At 37.9% G+C, this 24,428-nt stretch overlaps 1 protein-coding gene across 3 annotated transcripts in view; it reads left to right on the forward strand.

Moving 5' to 3' along the window:
• znf438 (zinc finger protein 438) overlaps positions 1-24,428 on the forward strand; it is a 38,965-nt gene that overhangs the window by 3,635 nt on the left and 10,902 nt on the right. For 2 of the 3 annotated variants that reach the window (XM_026222738.1, XM_026222736.1), the window contains exon 2: positions 24,040-24,123. The exons of the other annotated variant lie outside the window; for it this stretch is intronic. The gene's annotated coding sequence lies outside the window, so the exon portion shown is untranslated. The remainder of the gene's footprint in view (positions 1-24,039; positions 24,124-24,428) is intronic. 3 annotated transcript variants of the gene reach the window in all.

The following is a 24,428-nucleotide window of genomic DNA, read 5'->3' on the forward strand; positions in this document are numbered from 1 at the left end:
GTGTAGCAGTAAAATAGCAAACAGTTATTTAAAATGTTAATAATAATTCACAAATTTACTGTATTTTTAATAAACTAAATGAACTTTGTGAGTGTAAGAAACTTCTTTTTTTTTAAAACCCCAAACTTTTGAATGTTTCTCTAAGAACAAAGTTTTTGGAGCAAACAATTGAACAAATTTATGATTCATTTGTTTCCTCTTTTACTTTTTCACTTCTGTCATGATTTCCACGACACAAGGGCATACAGGTTTGAGACAACATGAGGATGAGTAATTAATAACAGAAATAAATTTTTTGGCTAAATTAAGCACTTTTACAACTGTGAAGACATGGTTTATGCTGTTTGGAATTTAGTGCTGCTGTATGGATTTGTTCTTTGGTCCAAAAGAGTCTTATGACATTTACATATTTATGACATCACATCATTGTAGTTGTATTTTTTTCTGCTGAAGAGAGGTATTTATCCTTCAGAAAGCATTCACAGTATTTAAAGTCAATCATGTTCGTACTTACTCAAACTAGTTGCTCATTTACATTGAATAGTTTTTCTTTGTCATCATCATAATCAGCATTATCATCATTCTTATCAGCAGTAAAGAGAAGCACCTAATCATGGCCAGAGAGTACATTTCCTACCCAGGAGCAACAAAACTGCTTCTTTCACTGGAATGTCTGTGCAGCAGAAACTCACCTTAGTATAAAAATAAAAAAAATCCAACACCTTGTACAAGCAAAGTGCATAAAACTGTGAATTATGTATGTGGTGGCATTGGACTAAGGGCAGAGTGGTTGTGGTAATGGACTGGTGAATGTTTCATTTGCTGCTGTATTGCATCTCAGAGCAGCATGTAGGAAACTTTAAAGAAATTATTTTGTTGTCAGTGTGCTAATGAATTCAGTTTGTTTGGCGTGCACCTAAGTCTGCATGAACACCACCAGCCTTGTGTTATTCTGCGCATTTCTATCTGTTTGCACATCTGGCCATTTATACGTTTTCCCCCAATTCTTCTTTGTAAAACTCTTCTGGATTTGTCTGGTTGCATGGCGATCATGAGTGGACAGGCTTTTATTCAAGACCGCTCATAAATTCTCAGTCGGCTTGGACTGTGGATTGGCCACTCCAGGATATTCACATTATTGTTTTTAAGCCGTCCCGGTGTAGCACTGGATTTAAGCTTTGGGTCATTGTCTTGCTGGATAACAAATCTTCTTCCAAGTCACAGGTGTTTTACAGACGGGGTCAGGTTTTTCTCCAGGATTTCCCTGTGTTTTGCTACATTTATTTCACCCATCCACCTCACGAGGCCCTCAGGGGCCTGATGCAGAGATCTCCACAGCATGATGCTGCCATAACCATGTTGCACAGTGGGGATGGCGTCTTTCCAATTCACTTTCATTTGCATACTCCTGCTCAGACATATATAGTCTACTGTATGTTATATAATGTAGTCTATTGCATTTCTCATAGCTGGCCTCATCAAGGATAAAATGCATGTTTTGAAGCATATCTTGCAAATGCATTTATGGCAGGCAATTGCCATTGTGATGTTATTATGCCACATTCACAAAGGAACAAATACTTCAGTGAATGGCTAAATTACAGTGAAATTTGTTTCTTCTCATTCTAATGACCTACTGCTGCAGTAAACATCTGGTGCTAGTACTCATGGTAGTGCTTAAATGTAATGTAAGGTGGTTCAAACCCACATTCATTTATAGCCAATCACACATGATTCTGTTGAGCTTATGAATGCAATGACCAATCAGAGGCATTCAGATAAGTCATCACTGAAACACAGGAGATTTGTTCACTGACTGAATTTCTGCTCTCTGGCAAAGTAATTCTCTCATCAGAAACAACGAAGTGCAGTTGTGCGTACGATGTAAGTAAGATATGCACTTCACAATCTAAACAGCTTCAGTGATTATACTGGGAGTTTTTGACTCGTGCCCCCTCAAAAATAAGTGCATTTTTTATTTTGCAATCATTTCTAGAAATTGTACAGGTATAATGTACAGATACACACATTCATAAACATTTTGCTTGTAAACCGTTGCATATGGTAAGCAGCATCGCCACAAAAGTGCACTTTCCAGTCAGTCACAAGCCATATGTCTGCCTTTCTCTCCTTCGCTCTCTCGCTTTCAAAAGTGAATGATTGGATACATATGGAACTTGATCAGATAAATCAATGCCGTTTGTTGATTACTCGCGTCTGGGCCCACCTTCCCAGATAGTGTGTAAGTATCTTGCACAATAATGTTGTTTGCCAGAGATGATTGTACTTTAACATGCAGGTAGTGAGCCAGAACTGTGTTGGGGGAAAAGTCAAAATGTCTTTATACGGCTCATTTGAGAATCCTTGTTGCTCAACTCTTATAGGAAATTGGCTGCGTTGCTCCAATGCTAAATAAAAGACACAACCATTTGTTTTATATAACAATATTGTTACAACATTATGACCTCCTTCCAGTGAAAATCAGGCCTAACTATTTGGGATGACAAACGAATGCCAGATAGGAAGTGCTGTTTAGTTTATAGGTGTTTTCAGTGTTCCTCAAGTGAATGAAAGGAAACAGTGAAACACCATAATGATGGTTCCCACTTGTGCTCTTTGTCTGTGTCAGGATCTGTTTTATATGATTTAAATCTCTTAATTAATTTCATGTGGCATGTCCTTGTTTTTCAAACACTCCGCTATTGCTTGGACACAAACAACTCTCTGGTTCTCCCATTTCTCATTTTTGTGCGATTCAACATGTTTTTCTTTTGTAGTCATCATCCGTCCCCGTCTCTCCATCTCACCCATTCCTTCCCCTTGTCCACCTGAGGAGGTGACTGTCGTGTGACTCACTTGTTCCAAGTGTGGTTTTGTGGTGGAGTGAGTTCTGTCTCAATCCTTTCCTAATTTCAGAAGACTTGATCCAAAACCACATGTAAATCGTTACTGTCACAAACCTACAAACTCATACACACACGGCATGGGGTTATGAAACCGGTGTCTAAGAGGATGGAATCTGAAGAGATTTAAAATAGAGGAATGCCATGTTTTCTAAGGTTCCCTGAAGATCCTTAAGTGGCATGTAGTCTGAATGCTTGTTTCTTGCCTTTAACCTGTCATTTATTTTTCTTTACATATCAACTTCTTAATTCTTAACTACAGTTCTCAGAAGGTAAGATCATGATGTCACTCACTTTTGAAGTAAATCATGACTTATAGATACTTTTGGGGTGAACGTTCAAATTTCTTACTTCAGCCACCTATCAGTGCATCGTTCTGTGGTCAGCTACAAGATTTGTAACGTCATTTAATGGTTTTAAAATGTTGTCCTTCTCCCCAGTGACGGATCTTTAACACATGGTCCACCCTCTCCACATTAAATTGATTGAGAGTTACCATTGTGGGGGAGATATTAGCTTTGGCCAACAAGATGCAGTGAATGGTGTATGTTGCAACAAGTAGTGCCTGTTTTTTTTGTTTTTTTTAAATGAAGTTTAGCTTCAGAAAAACCCAGTAGGGTTATGTGTGCATGTATTTCAGAGAGAAAGATCACATTAGTCTGACACACTTTTAATTAGAATTCTCTAGATTTTGCCTCAACATAATTGGAAAATGTAAAAAAGTGTATTTATTTATTTAAATATTATATAAACGTATTAGCTTACATATTAGTTTATTTAATTTAAATGTAATTAAATTACATTTATTTATATTTATGTAATTATTATTATTTTTTAGCTTATTTAGTTGCTCGATTAATTCAAATCATTTCACCATCAGCCCTATCCAACAATGCTAAGGACATAATCTTTTCCTTAGTCTGTGATTTATTTGTCTTGATAGTTTATAGACACTTTCCTTAACCCAACCCATGCAACTTCACGCACTTAAGTAATTGGTGAAGTAAAAAACTGTCCCATTGGTTTAGAAAATGTGTTAAATGACCTAAAAATTAGAGACTTTCATACCAAAATGACTATTAAGGTCTAAGGTTATGTTGTGACTGTTCCTGGAGAATAACAAGGCAGTTGTACTGTGGTGATGATGATGGCCTAATTGTCTCTTAAGATGGGGTTTCCGAGCCTGAGGGAGTAGTCCGTTACAGACCAAACAAAATGGAAGCTGATTTTGTTTATTTCTGTTCTGTTTGCACATAGACCTGTCTCTCGCTCTCCAGTTAAATGCGGTTTACAGTGCTGAATTCAGCAGGTCTGAGGAATTGTTGCAGTATGCGGTACCTGAAGTGCTGACTAGAACTACTTTGTAATCGGAGTGATTTGCCAAGCTGGTGGTCTAGCACATTAGCCCATTCAGTAATGATTAAGAGCACTTATTTAATTGCGTTTAGTTTTTACTCTGGCCTTTTTCTTTTTATTTGAAACATTTTACTATTCAAGTTATACTAAGAGCATTTAAATTAAGATAGATAAAGCACTTCTATGTGGATGTAATGATAGCGGTAAACCAATTATTGGTCATAATTTCTATTTCTAATGGTGCAATGCAGTTAAAACCAGACTTGACTACAACTAGATCTTGTTTATAAGGAATTAGGCAGCATGTGAACGGATCTAAAATTGATCATCCATGAGTCCTAAAGGCATTCTGTGCAAAACTCGGATGAATGAATGTAAAAAATCCAGCACTGAACACATCTTTCCATATTTCTTAAGTTCATACTTCAGACTGTTTAGAGGCAGCACGGCTGTTGTAATGAGGACATTTATGTCGCTCCGCATCAGGCGCATGCATGAATAAGCAGCAGGCTGCCTTTCTGTCTGAATGCTCTCTGCCAGCTACATTATTAAAATGCATTTGTGTGGGTCTTATTTAACTTTTTGTCAAGGCCTGTTCTCTTTTTCGACGTTAACCTGGAAGTGACAATCATTGAGTGAATGTTCATGTCAGTGCGCTATTGGAAACCACGCAGTGAATATTCGGTGGTCAGAAATGAATACAATTATTCAGCAAGGATGCATTAAAATGTTCAACAGTGACAGCAAATTCTATTTCTAGTGAATTTCAATTTCAAATAAAACTTTCTTTAATATATCATGGTTTCTGGAAAAATATTAAGCAGCACATATATTTTTAAAAACAATAATAATAAGAAATTTTTCTTGAGCACAAATTTAGCATGATTTCTGAAGGATCATGTGACAATGGACTAGAGAAATAGCTGCTGAAAATATTGCCCATCATAGGAAGAAATTACATTTTAAAATATATTAAAATAGAAAAGTTACTTAAAACGGGAGTAATATTTCACACTGTGTTTTGATCACCAGCCTTGGTGAGCATAAGAGACTTCTTTCAAAACCATTGAAAAATATCTTAAGTGACATGACATACAGCCGAGTATGGTGATCCATACTCAGAATTCATGCTCTGCATTAAACCCATCCAAAGTGCACACACACAGTAGTGAACACACACACACCGTGAACACACACCCGGAGAAGTGGGCAGCCGTTTATGCTGGGACGCCCGGGGAGCAGTTGGGGGTTCAGTGCCTTGCTCAAGAGCACATCAGTCATGGTTTTGCCGACCCGAGACTCGAACCCACAAACTTAGGCTTAGGAGTCAAACTCTAACCATTAGGCCACAACTTAAACAGTATATTCTTTTGAGAGAAAAAAAATAGTGTTGACACCAAATTGCAGTTCTGTGGTGTATTGTAAAACCATAGGTGTTAAATCTTCACAAAAGAAGAAACCGAATAGTGCCTACCTCAGTTAATATTAATATACTTTTACAATTTTTTTTGTACCGTCACAAAAACATTCACACATTGTTTATTTTCTAGATCTGATAGAAATGTGATACTGTTTTAAACTGACAACAAATGAAGCAACTTTTTTTTTTTTTACTACGTGGTGACGTTTTCAGAGATGGACAAGCGGCCCTTAGAACAGTTCAGATGTCCGACACAAGCTGTGTTTGTCCAATCAATGTTATTGACCTCATAACAATGCAAATGATATCATTAACATATAGGGTTTATAAATGTACAGTGTGATATCCCAAATCCCGACTACCAGGATTAGCCCAAAAGTGCAAACTTGTGTTTGTCTGTAGTGACTGGATGGTACTTGGTATTTGTTCTGATCTGACTAAAGAAGCTTGTACTTGGGTTTAAATGTTTGGGAACCACTGAGCTAGTGCATTTATAACAAGTCTTTCTCTTTTAAACACAAGTAAACTCCCATATCTGACTCAGGCAGACACTGACGTGTGGTGGTGTGTAGGCTAATGTTGGCCGGCTGTGGTGCGGTATTCTCAGGGTTTTAGGGGAGAGATGCCGTGGTTCATCGTGTACCTGTCACTACTAAATGATTGCTCATTTCCTGTCGCGGGAGGAGGGGTGGGGAGAGCAGTAATAGCACACAGCTGCCCGAGCTGGACGCTACCTTTCCTCTCCTCCGCTGTCTTGTTCTCTTGCTGTTTATCTTTGTATCTTCCTCTCCTCCTCTTCCCCAGTGTGTTTGTGTTGTTTATATGTAAGATTGACTCTGGAATGGCAGAGGTGGACACACACCCATGGTGCCTCAGCGTGCATGTTCTCCACCTAGCTTCATTTGCGTGCCTGTGTGGGATTGTGTTTGTGCGTACACACATGCGCGTGTCAAAGTGTGTGTATGTTAGGGGGAGGATTGGTTTAAGGAGGGGTCAGTAACAAATTCCATCCCGGTTCCAAACTAGGTCACATGACCCAGAATGGAAGTTTAGCAATGACCAGCTGTAGTCCACATTACACCGCAGGAGAAACTAAAGCACAATCGGTTTAACCGGAGACAGGACAAGATCTGAGCAGCAAATGATAAATTAGTCACAGCTGGCAGCTGTCATTTCCACAGTTGGACCAGAGCTGCATTTATTCCATCAGTTCAGTCTAGAGATGTTGATATGTCATTGTTTTCTTATTGTGTTTTTAGTGCCGATATGATAATTTATATATTTTTTTTACTTTTGACATGATTATAATTTTAAACCGCATCAGACCGCAACATAAAATTCATGATTTATATTAATTTAATTTAACATTTAAACATAAAAACTGTGAATTTCTTGCAATTTATTCAATTTTTTAATTTTATTTTTATATTATTTTTAATATTATTAATGTATTATTAAATACATTAATTATACCTCTTTACAACAATAAAGGATCAGTGTACAGTTAAATTACAGTTAGTTTATTTAATTTTCATTTTATTTTATCGTCCATGGGCATCCAATGATTTGTTTTGACTTGAATATAGGTTTATGACTTTTGCTTATAATTTCATGCCTGCTTGATAGTTGCAGTATAGCTGTATGATCTCCAATCTTTAATGTTTAATAATAAAAAAATGGCTTCTGACACATTCTACCATGAAAAATTGGTTGGCCAGAATAAATATAATCCTTATTGTTGAGCCCTGTATGCTCCTATAAGAGCATTGGCTAAAAATATATTAAATCCACAGCTTGACTCATATCATTGGAAAATGATAAAACATAAATCTTCTGAATATCTCCCTCTTTTTTTGGCCAAAGAAAAGAGCGCATGTCAGAGTTTCCATGGGCCATTGAAATGCACAAGTTAAAGGAACCACAATCCTTTTCAGCAGGAGAGGTGGTGATAGCAAGCCTCTCAGTTATTTTGTTCAAGCTGCCCAGGGATTGCAGAATATTATACTCCTGTTTAAATCTGGGTACACTGAGTGACATAAAACGGGACGAATCATCTCTCTTATCACAGCCGCTTTATTTCTTAGTCTGCTGGAAAGAGCGCCAGCGTCACGCTACATATAATCCCCAATGTGCTCCCGGTAAGCCCTGCTCATGATGTGTTTGTTATACATATTTAAAGTCATCTGAATTTTATCTCAATAAATTATGTCACCCCAAGGATAAGCTTGAATCGGTTTCCCATGCACAGACTGTTCTTTCATTTCACTCGAGCTGACTGATGAATAACAAACATTTTATTCTATGCTGTCCATCGAGCATGTCTGCTGTTTTATCACCTGGTCAGATTGCCAGAGTAACCTCTTCTCTTCCCTTCTCTCATTCCTCCACTCACTTCATCTCTCTCGCTGTCCTCCTACACACTTTGTTTCCTCTTCGGATATTTCATAGGGATTTCTCCAGGGAAAATCTTTCTCTGCTACATGCCAATTTTTGGTTCTGAGGTAAAATGTTATCTTTGCGATTAAGTCCGAAAGCTGTGTAATTCTGGATGGGTTTCTGGATTTTATGAGTTGGACTACATTTAAAGGGATGGTTCAGTCAAAAAGGAAGCATTTTGGCATTATTTACTCCGCCTTGTGTTGTTCCAAACCTATTTTTATGTAAAATGTCTTCAGAGAAACATGTAAGAGAGCAAAATGTAAGTATAATCTTGCCCTAGTGAGCTGTTGACTCAAGAAACGCTACAGAAGAGTCATTCAGATGAATGCATGAATTATTATTTAGGTTTTGATAACAACCATATATCATTCCAAACCAGTATGACATGCCTTTTTAAAGAATGTTGGTAACCAAACATTTTTGACTTGACTTCCATAGTATGGACAAAAAAAGTTTTTATTTTTATTTATTTTTTCCCCAAAGACTGGTTACAGACCGCTTTGCTTGTTAGCTGCTTTTTTTGTTTGATAATTTTTTTAGCTTGACAGCCATTGTCCCTATAAGCCATTGCTATATGGAAATTATCTGCTATTATGTGTGAACAGTTACTTTCATCAGCACCTACCAATAATGATCACACCTGCTCCTTTTTGAGTGACTTTAGAATATTAAGCTGCCTGAGCAGAACTAATAACTAGACTATTTCTTGTCATTTTTGCTTGTAACGTTGCATTCTGTAAGCTCTCGATCTTTCTTGTAAACATAGCTAAAAACCAGTGAACCTTGATGTTTTGTCCTTATTACCATAGTCCCCCTTCCCCTTCTATGAACTGATCACATGACACGGCTTGTGTAGGATTGTGATCATTGCCTGACTGCTTTATGAAGCCGAGCTGTTTCCGGAGCTGTCATAGGTAATGTTTGTCATGTTCAGTATCACACAGAAATGTCCTCTGGCCAGAGAGTTAGAGAAAAGCACTGCTCTTGGCAGTGCAGACATGAATTGATTTGAAATATTTATAAAAATCGATAAGAACACGCTGCAGCGCTTAACTTGTCTTCTAAATCTCCCCTGTGACCGCTCTCTGCCTCTAAAGAACTCTCAGAAACAGCACTGCACCTCATTGGTCATTATATCATTCAAGTGCAAGTTGCTAATAATATGGTTTGATTACTGATAGACAGGCCCACATGGTAGCACTGCCAGCAGAAATCTGCAGAACATGTGTATATATATTTTCTCATTTTTAAATCCAGATTTTTACCCCAAATCAGCACAGAAAATGTGAAAACTTCTTGGATTGCAATGAATCAATGTGCTTTTAAATCAAGTAAACATAAACTGTTTTTGTGTCTTGTACCGTGTGGAAAATGAAATGGTCACAGTGGAGTCTTTTGACTAAGCCTGTTTCCATGTTTTTCATAAAATCAGCATTTATTCTTTCCCGGCTGCTGCCTGTACCTATGCTGACAGGTCTCCAACCTTGCATTAGTGTGGAAATAAGTCAAATCCTTAATGTCTTGTTTTTCTTGCATTTTTTCCCCCATTCTCTCTCACCCTCTTAAGACGGGAAAGGGTTACTTTCCATGTTTCCTGTCCAATTCCCCCTGCTCCAGCTCCTCTCGGATCACTTTCTTCATACTAAACATTCCCAGGCTCCCATAACCTCCTGGCTTCCTTACACTGGCCAAGAGATATCCCAGGTGAGAATGTGGGCGAACCTCCTGTTTTTAAGGATAAAAATCTCCCCACGTTTTGCCTCCTGACAACGGTGGTGGTGAAACGTGGTTTCTTTTTCAGCTTTCCTTGATCGCAGGCATGGGAAAACAGTTATTTGAGAAATCTATACCAGTCATTTGGCTCCGACTAAGGCCAAGCTAATTGGTGAAACTCAAGTTTTAGTGCTCAAGTGAGCAATGGTGTCTTCTCAAATACTTCAAGCAATAATTTAGAACCAGAACATGAGGTAAATCTCTATTTCATCCAGCGCTTCACCTCATAAATGTTCCAAGGAGGGTTCCACGCTAACCCTAAGGCTTGTCATTGTATTTTGAGCTGAGCTGTTACTTATGTTACCATGACAGGAGATGAAAGGTGCTGAAACTGCAGCGGTGGCCCGTGATCAGTCTTCGTGATAAAGATAATTTAGCACAACAGTCACATGACACTCTATACATCCTGTTGAGGGTTCACTTTGTATGTTCTGATGAGTTTAGAGGAGACCTCTTGAAGAAATAAGACCTATCTGCTAGTTCATATTTATTTTCACATGAATACTTCCTCCTTTCCAACAGTAAATAGAAAATAATCTTATCTTAGCATGTTTTAACTGCTCGCTTCCAATAAGACCCGTTTTATGGTCAGGCAAATGGGTTTGTGTTTTATAATCCTGATGTTCATCTTTTCCCACGGATTCTCTTTCAACTCTTTTTCTCTCTGAGCACCTGACAGATGGATGGAGAGCGAGTGAGCTTTGGATGTGTGCTAACCCCAGCTTTGACCAAAAAACGCCAGTCTTTGAAAATGGAAACACAGGGCCAAACGGAACAAACTGCAATGTTATTTGGGCCTGACCCAGTGATGGACCTGGGGAGACACTCTAAATATAGTCCTGTGGTGTACTGACTAATTGCCCCATGAGCAGTAATCATTCCCAGCCTCTGAAACCTCTTAAACTGCAAAAAGAGTCAAGTCACTGCTGCCCCCATGCTGTGCCGGAACCAAATTCCAGAACGAGCAGAGCTGAGCGAGTAGATCCTTACAGAGATGAACTGGAAGCTTCTCTATGTTTTCAGGTGCCTGCCTGCACAGGTGGAGGTTCGTTTGGGAAGGAATTTGATCAGGACTATGTATTTTTCTAATGTTGCATTGTATTTTAACTACAAATAATACACTTGTGTAACAAATAAAGCAAACCAATCACATTTTTAGGGGCGTTTTGGCCAAGGCAATCCTTTTTGGAACTTTTAGTCCCTCCCTTAGATTATTAGAGATGGGAAACAACTTTCCTGGTTCCTATTCCATAAAGACTCTGTTAACACCACCGTTAAGGTTTCTTTGATAAGAACCTTATTTAATGCAAGGAGGAAAAGTTATGGCAGATCTCTTGGTACTGGATTATTTAATGAGATTTTTTTTTGTGTGTGTGTTGTACTCTGGAGCATGTTTTGCATATTTTTATCTGCATATTTATTTTCTGCATTAATTCAGTCATAGTATTGACAAGCAGAAAGGTAAATAAACCAACTTCAAAAAAAAAAAAATTACTATAATAAAGTAATGCTATACATTATAAACAAAAGTATTGTATTTTTGCTAAAAACAAATTTGTTCATTAGTATTTTTTTAAAATATACTATGATAAAATTATATATTTGTTTTTTAATAATACATTATACACACAATTTAACCCTTTTTTTGGGGGGGGGGGTATTTAGTAGTAGATATTTTGTTTAATAGTAGTAATATGTATTAGTTTATTTTTATTTATTGTTAACATTCATGTTCTGAAGGAGTATGAGTTCTTGGTTTTCCAACCTTATAAATTGGTGTGTAAATCAGCAGAAAATTGTAAAAAGATTTTCCAGACTGCCAGCGTTGAAGTACAGGGCTCCAGACTGCGAAAAATGTTTCTGCTGGTGCAAATAATTTTTGTGAGCGGTCACACTGGTGCGACCTCGCATTGTTCAACTCATAAGCGTTGCCATTTCTGTTGTATATGTGAAACATCAAACGACAAAAGAAACGAAAGTGAAACTAAATCGTGTTACTCGTTTGAGCTGCACAGCGCGAACAACGACGCAAACAAACTAGTACGAGCTCAGAACAGCTTTACTCGGGAGCCAAAGTTGAGTTCGCGGCACTGTTACAGCACAGCGATGCGAGATCCAGTGAGAAGCGTTTGAATTTGCAGCAGAATGAATAAAGATTGCTGAGAGATCTAATGAAAAGCATTCAGATTCTGGACCGAAATCTCTGTTATAAACCGATCAAACAGTGCTGACATAGAAAACCAGTATCCTAACTATAACCATGGTGTTATACATTTCAGGGATTGTACAACTTTTTGAGAAATAAATTCAAGCTGTTTTTAGTTCATCTCAAGCCTTTCACACAAATGTTTCCAGCACTTTAAAGCTCCAAGTTAATCAAATTTGAATGTATTTTTTTTTTAATGGGATGACCAAAATATACTGTGGTGAACACACACACACACACACACACACACATATATACAGTGGGGATCGAAAGTTTGGGCACCCCTTGCAGAATCTGTGAAAATATGAGTAATTTTTAAAAAATAAGAGAGATCATACTAAATGCATGTTATTTTTTATTTAGTACTGTCCTGAGTAAGATATTGTACATAAAAGATATTAACATTTAGTCCACAAGACAAAAAAATTGCTGAAATTATTAAAATAACCCCACTCAAAAGTTTGGGAACCCTTGGTTCTTTGTACTGTGTTCTGTTACCTGATGATCCTCGGCTGTCTTTCTGTTTTGTGATGGTTGTGCATGAGTCCCTTGTTTGTTCTGAACAGTTAAACTGAGCAGCGTTCTTCAGAAAAATCCTTAAGGTCCTGCAGATTCTTCGGTTTTCCAGCATCTTTGCATATTTGAACCCTTTCCAGCAGTGACTTTATGATTTTGAGATCCATCTTATCACACTGAGGACATTTGAGGGACTCAAACAAAACTATTTAAAAAGATTCAAACATTCACTGATGCTCCAGAAGGAAACAAGATGCATTAAGAGCTGGGGGGGTGAAAACTTTTGGAATTTGAAGATCAAGGTAAATTGTACTTAATTTGTGTACCGGGAAACATACAAGTATCTTCTGTTGCTTACGAAGGGCAGAACTAAATGGAAAAAAATTATATTTCAAGCAAAATAAGAAAAATTTGGCCATCTTCATCGTGTTCAAAAGTTTTCACCCCCCAGCTCTTAATGCATCTTGTTTCCTTCTGGAGCATCAGTGAATGTTTGAACCTTTTTAAATAGTTTTGTTTGAGTCCCTCAAATGTCCTCAGTGTGATAAGATGCATCTCAAAATCATACAGTCACTGCTGGAAAGGGTTCAAATACTGTATGCAAAGATGCTGGAAAACTGAAGAATCTGCAGGACCTTAAAGATTTTTCTGAAGAACGCTGATCAGTTTAACTGTTCAGAACAAACAAGGTACTCATGCACAACCATCACAAAACAGAAAGACAGTCGAGGATCATCAGGTAACAGAACACAGTACTAAGAACCAAGGGTTCCCAAACTTTTGAGTGGGGTTATTTTAATAATTTCAGCATTTATTTTGTCTTGTGGACTAAATGTTAATATCTTTTATGTACAATATCTTACTCAGGACAGTACTAAATAAAATATAACATGCATTTAGTATGATCTCTATTATTTTTTGAAAATGATTCGCATTTTCACAGAACCTGCAAAGGGTGTCCAAACTTTCGATCCCCACTGTATATATATAAACATCAAATCACCATTATAACATGTAGATTGCAGCAGAGGAGCACTTATTGGCTTATTAGTCATTAATTTATACTTTTTCCTTAATATTTTGAAATGATAAAATCACTATTATAAAATATAAAATCATCAAGAAATCAGTTTAGAGTTTAGCTCTTTTTTTGTGTATGAAGTCAGAAAAGTTATAAAGTGCCATGGCTGTCTTGATCTTAGTGCAATCAGAAGAAAGCACTCTGCCTGCCAAGTAACTTGAGATACAATGAATGCTACCTGCTTCTGAGCAGAGCTACACAAACCTGTGACCAAAACTTAACCTGCGGTCTCACATAGGAAGTGGCCGCCACCCACCGGATATCCTCCTAACTCCCACGGCTAAATAAAACCATAGCGCAGAGCAGCTGATAGCAAGCGAGATGTTCGCCCTCTGCTGCTTAATCATGTGTGATTTATGACACTGCTGCTTGATCTGAGTGCGCCACAAAGACTGAGTATCTTCCGCTCTCATTCATGCTTGCATTCAGCAGTGTAGTTGGAAATTTCCTGTCTTTTTACATGCAATGGTAAAGCCGAGTTCAGACTGCACGATTTTAGCCCAGAAATCGCAGACAAATGCCCGAAATCACAGTCAAATCTGTGCTCGTTCATGCGCGTGACAATCGCGCAGTGTGAATGAGCAAAGACGCGATCCGAGAGAATCGCAGACGAGACGCCAATGCCCGTGAGATATTTGGCATGCTAAATATCTGGACCTGTCGGCGATTCAAAATCATGCTGTGTGAAAAGTTTCTGACTGAAAACTACATCGGCGATGACCGACAGCCAATGAGAGAGCAAGATACAGAGCGGCGGGGAGTTCAGGGAGGAGTTATAGACCACAATATCAGCAAGCATGGCTTCATTTCAGAAAAAGGCTTTCTTCTCGGCCTATTTGGACCCATGAAATGTAGTTTGTGTGCCAGACAGAGTTGTTGGCGATTCTTCCTATTGTAAAGTCATCGCCGATCCATCGTGCAGTGTAAACACAGCATTGACTGAATACTGGTGTGAAAAGAACAGTGACCCAACTATTTTGAAAATCGTGCAGTCTGAACTCTGTTTAAGAGTCTATGCCATCTGTAGAGTCAGTACTGGTTTAATGATAAACAAAAAGAAAGGCAGCTATGAGACCAAGAGTTTCCTTCCTAATGCTTATTAAAATGTAGACATTTCATTCTTAAAAGGACAAGAATGAGGTCTATATCGACTTACCCAGAATGGTTTTCCTAAATTCCACTAGGTTTTAAAACAGAATTATTTATGATCTAAGGATGAGAAACATAATATAGCCCAACTGAAACATAGATATATAACAAATAATAAAATGTTTTCATTTGCCTGTGAAACAGCTCACAAGTGCCTTTCATACCCACTATAGCTGCTTTTAACACATTCAGGAAGTTGCAGTAAATCATGACAAAACAAGGAAGCATGTAAGAAAGCAGAAATCATGAGTCCGCATTAGTTCTTATGCTGTATCCCATCGGCTCTTTTTCAGAGGATGTACTTATCATTTCACGGAGCTTTCGGTTTCTCATTCACATGGGGCAAGTGCCGGTTTTTATTATCTTTTTTTGTTGTTGTTGTTGTTGATCTACTCACTGGACAATGGGCTAAGAGCTACCTAAAATCAATATAGAGCAGGAGGTATCCCAGACATATAAGAATGACAACCTTCTAACATGAAACTTTAGTTGTTTACTGTTCCTGAGTAACTTGTTGCTTTAATATAGAATTTAATTGATATGTGGTCATGTTTTGACTTGTTTTTATTTTATTTTATTCTTTTATAAAGAAGTCTCTTTTTCACACCAAGGCTGAATTTATTTGATAAAAAATGGCTTTATATTTTAATGTCTATGCAAAAAGATTTCAGTTGTTCATTCTGCAGCTCTTCATCCGCTCTGAGAATTAGCTGTAATGGTGTGGCTTCTCTGGGGACAATCAATTTACTATGCTTCGCATGTGCTGTCTTTCGGCTTTACAGTGAGGTCACCTGTGGCTTTTACTAATGACGAATTCCCTTAACATCATTTCCCCTGCTGTTTTCTATGCGATTGAGTTTATTAAGGGTAATCCTTAAGGGTATAGCTTGAATTAAATGCTTAGAATTCTAAATAAATAAACTGCATTAAAGTAAATGGACAGAATTTCCTTTTTAGCACAAGGCGGACATCAGCAGAAATGCTTGGGCAGGCGGATAAGTGGGTGTGTTGTTGGCAAAGGGTGGGTGTAATGATATTAGTAGTGATTGGCTAATTTATGAGGCTGTTTAGTTATTCATGTTGAGTGTTGGCCATCCATCATGGCAGTGCCGAAGGAAGTCAACCTGCACCGTTTAACTGCTAGACCAGAGGAGCACAGAGAAGCATATCATGATGTGGAAACTACCGCTGTTTGTGACATAGTTTCTTAGTTGCAGTTATACGAGGGGGTTTGCCCAGGAACTGTAGGTGGACAAACAAACACATTCATACCGAAAAACCCCCAGCATCATGAGGATCTTGAGCTCCATCAACAGGAACTCCAGCAGAGTTTTACAGCACACAAAACACAGCAGCACTTTTTTTTCTCTCCTCTCGCTCATGCTTTCCACATAATCTCACTCAATTGTTCTCATCCTTCAGTTGCACGCATTTTTGCAAACATTTTATATTCTTAGCAGGAGATTATCTTATGCCTATAACCGCAGTCTGGCCATTTGAATGTTCTTGAAACATCGGACAAAACAGTTCACTGATTGTGTGATGCATGTTTCACACAAAATAGTGAAATCTGGCTGAAATCTCCAGGTCCAGTCTATTTGGCTGACTTCGACAATTTACTGGAGCCTCATTTGGAAACAAAAACGTGTTAACGTGTTCCCATGCTTCTGCTTTGAGAACTTCTGGGGAACAACTAACCTAGTTTTTTTTTTTTTCTTCCGTATTCAGATATATCTGGAACATCAAAAGTCTCCTAAAAGAATTGGATTGAGAAGATTATGAGAGTTACCTCTGTGTGGTCTTTATACATGTTGTACGACACAGTCGCTCTAGAAATGTAATACTCTGCTCTATATTTTTATGGCAGTGGGTTTTGGTTCACCTATGCATGGCACTTATGCTAATCAGATGTTTTTGGAGACATTTTTAAATATACATTTTCTGGACTTTGCAGAGGAGTTTCTGCCTGACACTTTAAGCCATTATATTGTCCTGAAAATTTTTCAAAGGGTTGGATTATTTTCAACATTGATGAAGTTGTAACCTAGTTTCTATCACTGGGATGGTGATCAGCGCTGGGGTTTTCTGTGTGAGCCAGAGGACATATTATCTATCGTTCACATCCCCCCACTTTTCTGTCTCTCTCTTACCTCACATCCCGTGACTTGTTGGAGAGCTCAATCCAGGTTCTTAAATGAAACCTTGAGGGTCTCTATGGGATCAATTTGAAGGGATTTCTCCTCCCCGTTCTCTTCTGTTGTTCCATCGTTCCCTTTCTTCCTTAATTTCTCCTGTTCTAGCTACATTTTCTCTGTTGGCAGAATGCGGCGTGTTTAGAGCCAGGTGTATCCGGGTGTCAGTTTGATCTGTTGGTGAAATGCTCTCCTGTGGTTGGCTGATCATTCTCGGCTTAAATCGGCCGGTCAGTTGGGGGTCTCTGTTCACAGGTCCAGTCTGCCAATTCCTGGCACCAGTTAAAGAGTAAATGTCTCTGTAGGTGAAAAAATACGATCAAGATAGCTTTAAAAACGAAGGTTTTCATATCCGCTCCCCTGAGGGATGTGATGTTCGATTCTGTACTCCGTTAGACCTTGTCTTGCACTAAAAAGGAAATAATTGTTTTGTCTCTTAATGTGGTGCTTGAGAACAAGTGGGAAGGAGAGACAGACAGGAGAGTAATAGATGTCTCCGTAGGCTCCTCTCACTTAAACAGGCGGAGGTTGCTGAAGGGAACCCGCGGGCTTGAATCTATTATTCACATACAGCGCTGCAGATCCTCTCTTTCAAACACAGTCGCACAAAAGCAAGGAAATGAAAGCTGTCTGCTATTAGCGCTCGCGGAGCAAATGGACAGAGTTGAAGACTTTTTGTAAAGACATGAATCTCCAGTGACTCTACAAAGACCAGGACAGATACAGGATCTGTACTGAGGTGAAAGAGCTCTTTGGGTAGTGTTGACTCTTGAACCGATAATGTTCTTGCTGAGTCCTGGAACTCTGTTTTTCAGCTGAGATTATTTTTTAACTGCAGGATGTTGGCATCCAGAACCTGGACCTAAATAAGTATTCAGTGGGACGTTTTGTCTACTTTTTACGCTCTAGCCAGTTGCAGACATTTGAACTGCTTAAAAACAGCTATTTTTATTTATTTTAAGAACTAGGAGGTTGCTTGGCATTCAGAAAGTGTCACACTATAGTCAGTGTTAATATGATGGGGTGAAACGGATCCTGCTCCTCTGGCAAAGGAGCTTCAGATTCATTTTCAGAAGTGACTCACTATTGCTAAAAAACACAGGAGCACATTTAGCTCAACAAGTTCAGGCAGAGTTCCGATGGAAATGCTAAATATAAAATGGTTGGTTTGAAATAACATAAAAACTTGTTACTATCCATAGGGCCAGTCCTTACTTTCTATAACTACTTCAATCTTCAGTCCTGAGTTTGTCATTTGAACTTTATTTCTAAAGTCGATATGAAATTAAAACATCCTTAATGCATGATTCTGGTCTTATTGTGAAATATTTTGGATCCACTTTATATTAAGTGTCCTTCACTGCTACTTACTTGCATTTAAAGTAATGGTAACACTTTAGGTTAGGGTCCAATTCACACTAATAAGTAGTTGTTTATTAGCATGTCTATTATTAACATATTGGCTGTTTATTAGTGCTTCTAAAGTACATATAATGCATAACATCCATAATCCTACCCAATACCCTAAACTTAACAACTACCTTATAAACTATTAATAAGCAGCAAATAAGGAGTTAATTGAGGCAAAAGTCATAGTTAATGGTTAGTTAATAGTGAAAATTGGACCCTAAAATAAAGTGACCAAAGTAATAATTTCAGACAATGCACTTATTATGTACGTTTTACATTGTACTTATATTTGAAAATACAATCCTGAAAATACATCTGTAATCAATTTCTGTAGTTATATTTAGAATTATACTATTGACACTACTTTTACTTCTTAAACCTAACCATACCTCCTAACCTTACCCATATCCCACTTTAATTTCAGCAAAAGTGTTTTGCAAATCATCATGAATACAGTAGGTACATAGTGCTTAACAATTCATTATTTATTAAGTATTTAAAGACACCTTATATAAAGTGGGACTGTCATTTTATTAAAATCATTTGTCTTTATTAAGAAATAGTATAAAAATTTTTTTTTTTTTTTTTTTTTTTTTTTAATCACTCGAAAATAAGTCACATTATGGAAGTACAGTAAAATTCACATAGACTTCAAAGGTAATTTTTATGCCACTGAGCCAAATCAGAATTGTTTCAAACCAAGTTTCCTCAAACCCTCTTGCCGCTCTTTTTTTACTGTTGTTTCACAAACCGTATACACTCTTTGGGAATTCAACCTATGACTGGCTTACATATTTAAAAAAAATCAAAGCATTTTAAAATATTTTACAATTTTAGGTAAGTATTAGAAGCATAAAAAAAATTCACAGTTCACCTTTGAAATTGGCCCCATCTGTAGAAGACTGGGGCCACATAAGATGATTTGACCCTAAAAACTATTTATTATTTTGTATTTGGTGCCATGTTTTTTTATTTTATTTTTTTAAAGGCTTTTTATTAGACCTCACTGGCACAGGGCCTCTTCCTTTGGTCACATGGCTGGTAATAATGACATCACTGAAGCTCACCAACTGAAGTTTAATACCAGAGTCCAGGGCTGAAAGCTATAATTTTGCTTCTCGTCTTTTTGACGTGCAGTAAATCCGGTGTAATTTAGGGCTGGGTACAGCTGTGCAAATCTAACCACCCTGTTAAATCTGTTTGTGTCTGTTGCTAAACTAGTATTTTTAAACGACAACAAAAACACCTGCTGCTGTTTTATTCAGTGATGTGCTGACAGCCTTGAGTGGCTCTATTACAGTTAGAGACTAGGAAAAGGCTGCAATATTTTACTGGGGTTATCTGTTAAATTGTTTTTTAGTTTTTTTTTGTCATGTAAAATTTATAGTATTTAACCATATATGTCATCATTTTAATTTCATGTTTTCAGTATAAAAAATGCTAAACTTTGTATATATAGACATTTTACTTAAGTCAAGCCGAGTGTTGACATCATCAGAATTGGACAAGAGAGAGCCGTAAGTCACATCTAAGGGGTTGGACAAAAAAGCCTCTGTCTCTATCATGGATGCTGGAGGCACATAGGCAGTGATGCAGTATTGGGTCGCACACAGCACGCTGTTCAAACTCCAGGTCACAGCACAGGACTGCTTATGAAGTGTGTGTGTATGAGATAATTTATGTGTTCACTGAAAACCATTTCGGTGGCCAAATACGAATACATGTGCACACACTTGGCTGTCTGCTGGAATTTTATCGCCGGCTCTATCAGGGTAAACACTGTGCAATGTTTGGAGTGGAAAGCTTTAATCATAGAGCAATTTTAACATTTGGCGGTGGCTTGGCCTTTTGCTGTTGGGCATTTATGTATGAGGGGATGTAATTGAAATACTAGGCCAAAAAGTACAATTCTGTCATTATTTACTAGTGGTTGACCAATATAGCTATTTTATCTATCTATCTCTCTCTCTCTCTCTCTCTCTCTCTCTCTCTCTCTCTATATATATATATATATATATATATATATATATATATATATATAAATGCATTAGTGTGTATATATATATATATATATATTAGGGGTGTAACGGTTCACAAAATTCACGGTTCGGTTCGATACGATACACTGATGTCACGGTTCGGTTCGGTTCGGTTCGATACGTTTTAGATACAGCAAAATGTAAAAACATCTCAACTTTTCAGAATGCCGCAAGCGCACCACGGGTCATGTGACAAGAACCAACCAATCAGCTTCATCCTTTCCCGTAACAACGTTGAGAGCTCAGCCAAGATGAAGGAACAGCTGATCATAGTTGTATATGGATTGCAATTTTGAAATAAATTCAGTAGCAGAGCTACTGCAAGCGATTTTTAGAGCTGCAAATCCATTTATCCTTCGCTGAAATTTCCGCGTCTCATGGAGAGAGCACGTCATTGTTGCTTAGCAAAGACAGACGCCTCATGAGCGCTTCTGCCCAAGCGCTTTGGAAAGGAGGAGAAAGACGCGCTTAGCGTTTTCCATGCGTTTTTAGGCACGATATGTGAACGGCCCCTAAGGCGCTCGCTCACTCAGCACGCGCTGAAGGCTCGTTGCAAAATGTCTAATGCATTTAACAGACCAGAAATATAAGATCCTAAAATAACCAACAGGTCTGGTGTTTGGGTTGGATTCCCTGTAAGCTATAGTGTCTAAATGCTGCAGGGATAGTTTGCTGCGTGCATGTTTCTCCTTTTTTTCGTCTTTTCCCAGATAGTACTGACGCATATATCCCAGATATTCCCGCTGGTTTTTTTTTTTTTTTTTTTTGTAATCCCGCTGGTGTACCCTGTCATGTTGCAGATGCGACATACCGTTGTTTTTTTATCCACCACTCTCTTGCCATCACCATTATAGCTTAAAGGGAATCCAAAGTGCACCCAAACACCAGACCTGTTGGTTATTGGAGGATCTTCTCATTTCTAGTCTGTTAAACGCATTGGCTATTTTGCAACGAGCCTTCAGCGTGTACTGAGTGAGCGAGCGCCTGCTGAGTAGCCTAACATAAACATATAAGATGGTGTTTTTTTCTTCTTCGGGAGTGTCAGGGGCGTTGCCTGTTACGTTGTTTGGGTTATTGGGCTACCTTGTTGAACGCATATCATTATATTTCTTTCTCTCTCTTTTTTTTTTTTTTTCAAATATAATTAATTACTCCAACGAACCGTTCGGTATACATAATGCGTACCGCGTACCGAACCGAAAGCGTCGTACCGAACGGTTCAATACGAATACGCGTATCGTTACACCCCTAATATATATATATATGGATGGAGACAGACTAATATTTCAGAAGCAGTGTGTAAATGTGATTGACATAACATGAGATCGTATTTATTTTTTAACATGCAAAAAAAATATTGGAGGAAATATTAATATGGACTTTATTTTTTGACCTTACCTCTCCAAGGTTTTGAAATTATTTATTAAGCATTCAGAGATGTGTAAATGTGTATTTGCTGAATGCTGATGGTAAGCGAGAAAGTATTATAATGTTTACCAAATACTGGCTGATACATCGTGTTCGTCATTTTCATGATGTTCATCCGTAATGGTGTGTAAAATGACGTTTTTTTACAAGGTGTTTGGACAGAAATGTGTGTTGGAATGTGTTTAGTACACAGGCATCTCAGAATAATAAAAATGCTTTCAGTCTTTTTTTTAAATCTTCATTAAACCAAACCAGGTTAAAAAAGAAATGAATTGGATTCTGTCCGCAATATGATGTCATGGCCCCGCCCACCAATTTTGACTGATAGGCGCATATTACCATATCCTCAGCTCTCAGTGTGTTGTGACATGTCTGTGATTTATTTTTATTTATTTATTTTTTTCGTGCGTTCGGCTGTGCCGCATCCATCATTACAATGCAGGTGTGAAAAACTATACAATTACATAAATGATTCAAAATACCATTCCAAGACATTCTGATTCATTCACATTATTGTTTCTTCTGCTGTATTTATTATTATTATCTGCTGTATGTTTCTTCTCCATAGACTTGTATTACACTACTATACATAAGCATAGGTGACATTTTCTTATGTTTTCACCACAAATGTTTTATATAAGTACAGTATTTGAAATCCTTTGCAGAGTTTAGTTTTTTGTTATTTATGGCAGCTGCCAACACCACACCATATTTGGCCTCATTTCATTTGGCTCACAAAGTTCAGGTTAAGCTGTTTTTAAACGCTCTTATTATCACTTAGATGAACGATCAATGCAAGCCAAATTTAACATGATTAATGAATTTGCACTGTCATACCAACATCATACTCTCATTATGCCCATTATACTAATCATTACAAAAACACCGGATGTCCCACTTTCCAAAACGTCCCAAATTAAAGCCCTAAAGTTGACTCATTTTATTTTTAATACCATGTATTTGAGTCTCTTATACATTATTCAGAGACATAGAGAGCCGCTTTGTGAAGCATTATGAATAATCAATAAGCAAACCTCAGTAATACATCTTATAAAGAGATCATTTCTCCCTTGACTGTAGAGCAGGTCATAGTCATATAGACGGTAAAGTGCGATTTCATACGGACCTTCTGGTGAGGTCAACAGTGTCTGGGTCTAAACGTTATTGACTGAGTGCTTCAGCATCTGCTTTTGTCCTTGTGTGGTGCTGACTCCATTTGACCTCTGCACACACACACATCCAAGGTAAGAGTTGTAAGTTTTGCGTTTTACACTGATGGGACTCCAGGGCCCTCGACTATCAAACTGTTACACCCTGAACATCCATAATTTACAGCTGAAGATTCAAAGACGAAGCGTGTTTACAGTGTAGGCTTGTTTCATACATGTTGCTGGAGTTTTTAGCGTCTGCATTAGTGTGTGAGAGCATGCTCGTGCACTTCCGTGCATTAGCAAGCCCTGTTTGGAAGTGCTGAACCTGATTATCTCTGCTGTTCACAAAGGCTGAAGACGTAGTTTTTACTGAGGTAGTGTACAGGTGAATGGACTTTTTTCTCTCTTAGTTTCCACATCTTATTCTTCCATTTTCACACGGGAGTGTCTAACAAGAGTAGTCAGTGAGGATCAAGAATGTATAGTGAATAATTTACTTGGACATTCTTATTATTTATTTAGTCTTTTCCGTGTGCTGAACAGATTATGTGGTTTAAGGTTCTTTTGAGGGGGTGTTTACACTTGGTCATTTTTCATAGTTACAGGCTCATGAAAAGACCAAATATAAATGCATCTGGTTGTTCAGGCCTCACATATAAAGTATACTCTTCCTAAGAAAAACTGCGACGGCATAAGGTAGTGCAGGAGCCGCGCAATCATCAATATGAAACCTAGAAACAGTGGTCACAAATCTCAAACATTTCACTGGCTGGCATTAGCATCATCACAGAAGTGAACTTTGTTTGCATATAGCATGGGTGTAGTAGATCAGATTTATATATGAAGTGGAGATGCTTTTATGTTGCCAAGTATATATGGATTATGTGTACCCAATCTTGACAGCAGTACGATCAATTCAGATGCATGTAAATGGGTTAGTAAATGTATATTAACGTTTGTTCTGTGGTTGTTTCAGGTGAGCGGAGGGCTGTGGAAGGAGAAGAGGAGGAAGAAGAGGATTGTGGGCCATCTTGGGGCAGAGACACTGAAGATTCTTTGGGTATTTACTGCAAGACTTTCAGAAAAGAATTGTGCTTATACCACATTCGTAACAATGTAATCAAAATGGACAGTTCTTAATTTTTATGGAAAAAGTTGCGTCTTTTCCTCCACTTCTTTTCGTACAGATTACTTGTCAGATTTGACCGAAATTTCACAAAGGTGACTGCTGCTTAGGTGAGCTTCATTGTCCATATCACTGGACAATGAAGCTATTGCGGTGGCTGCCAACTTGGTTTTATATCCTACTGTATAAGACAACCATTTGACCTTGAAAAATGCCTAGAGCATTCTTATTCCCTCGTG

This window comes from Carassius auratus, chromosome 37, assembly GCF_003368295.1.
Source record: "Carassius auratus strain Wakin chromosome 37, ASM336829v1, whole genome shotgun sequence".
Lineage (NCBI taxonomy): Eukaryota > Metazoa > Chordata > Actinopteri > Cypriniformes > Cyprinidae > Carassius > Carassius auratus.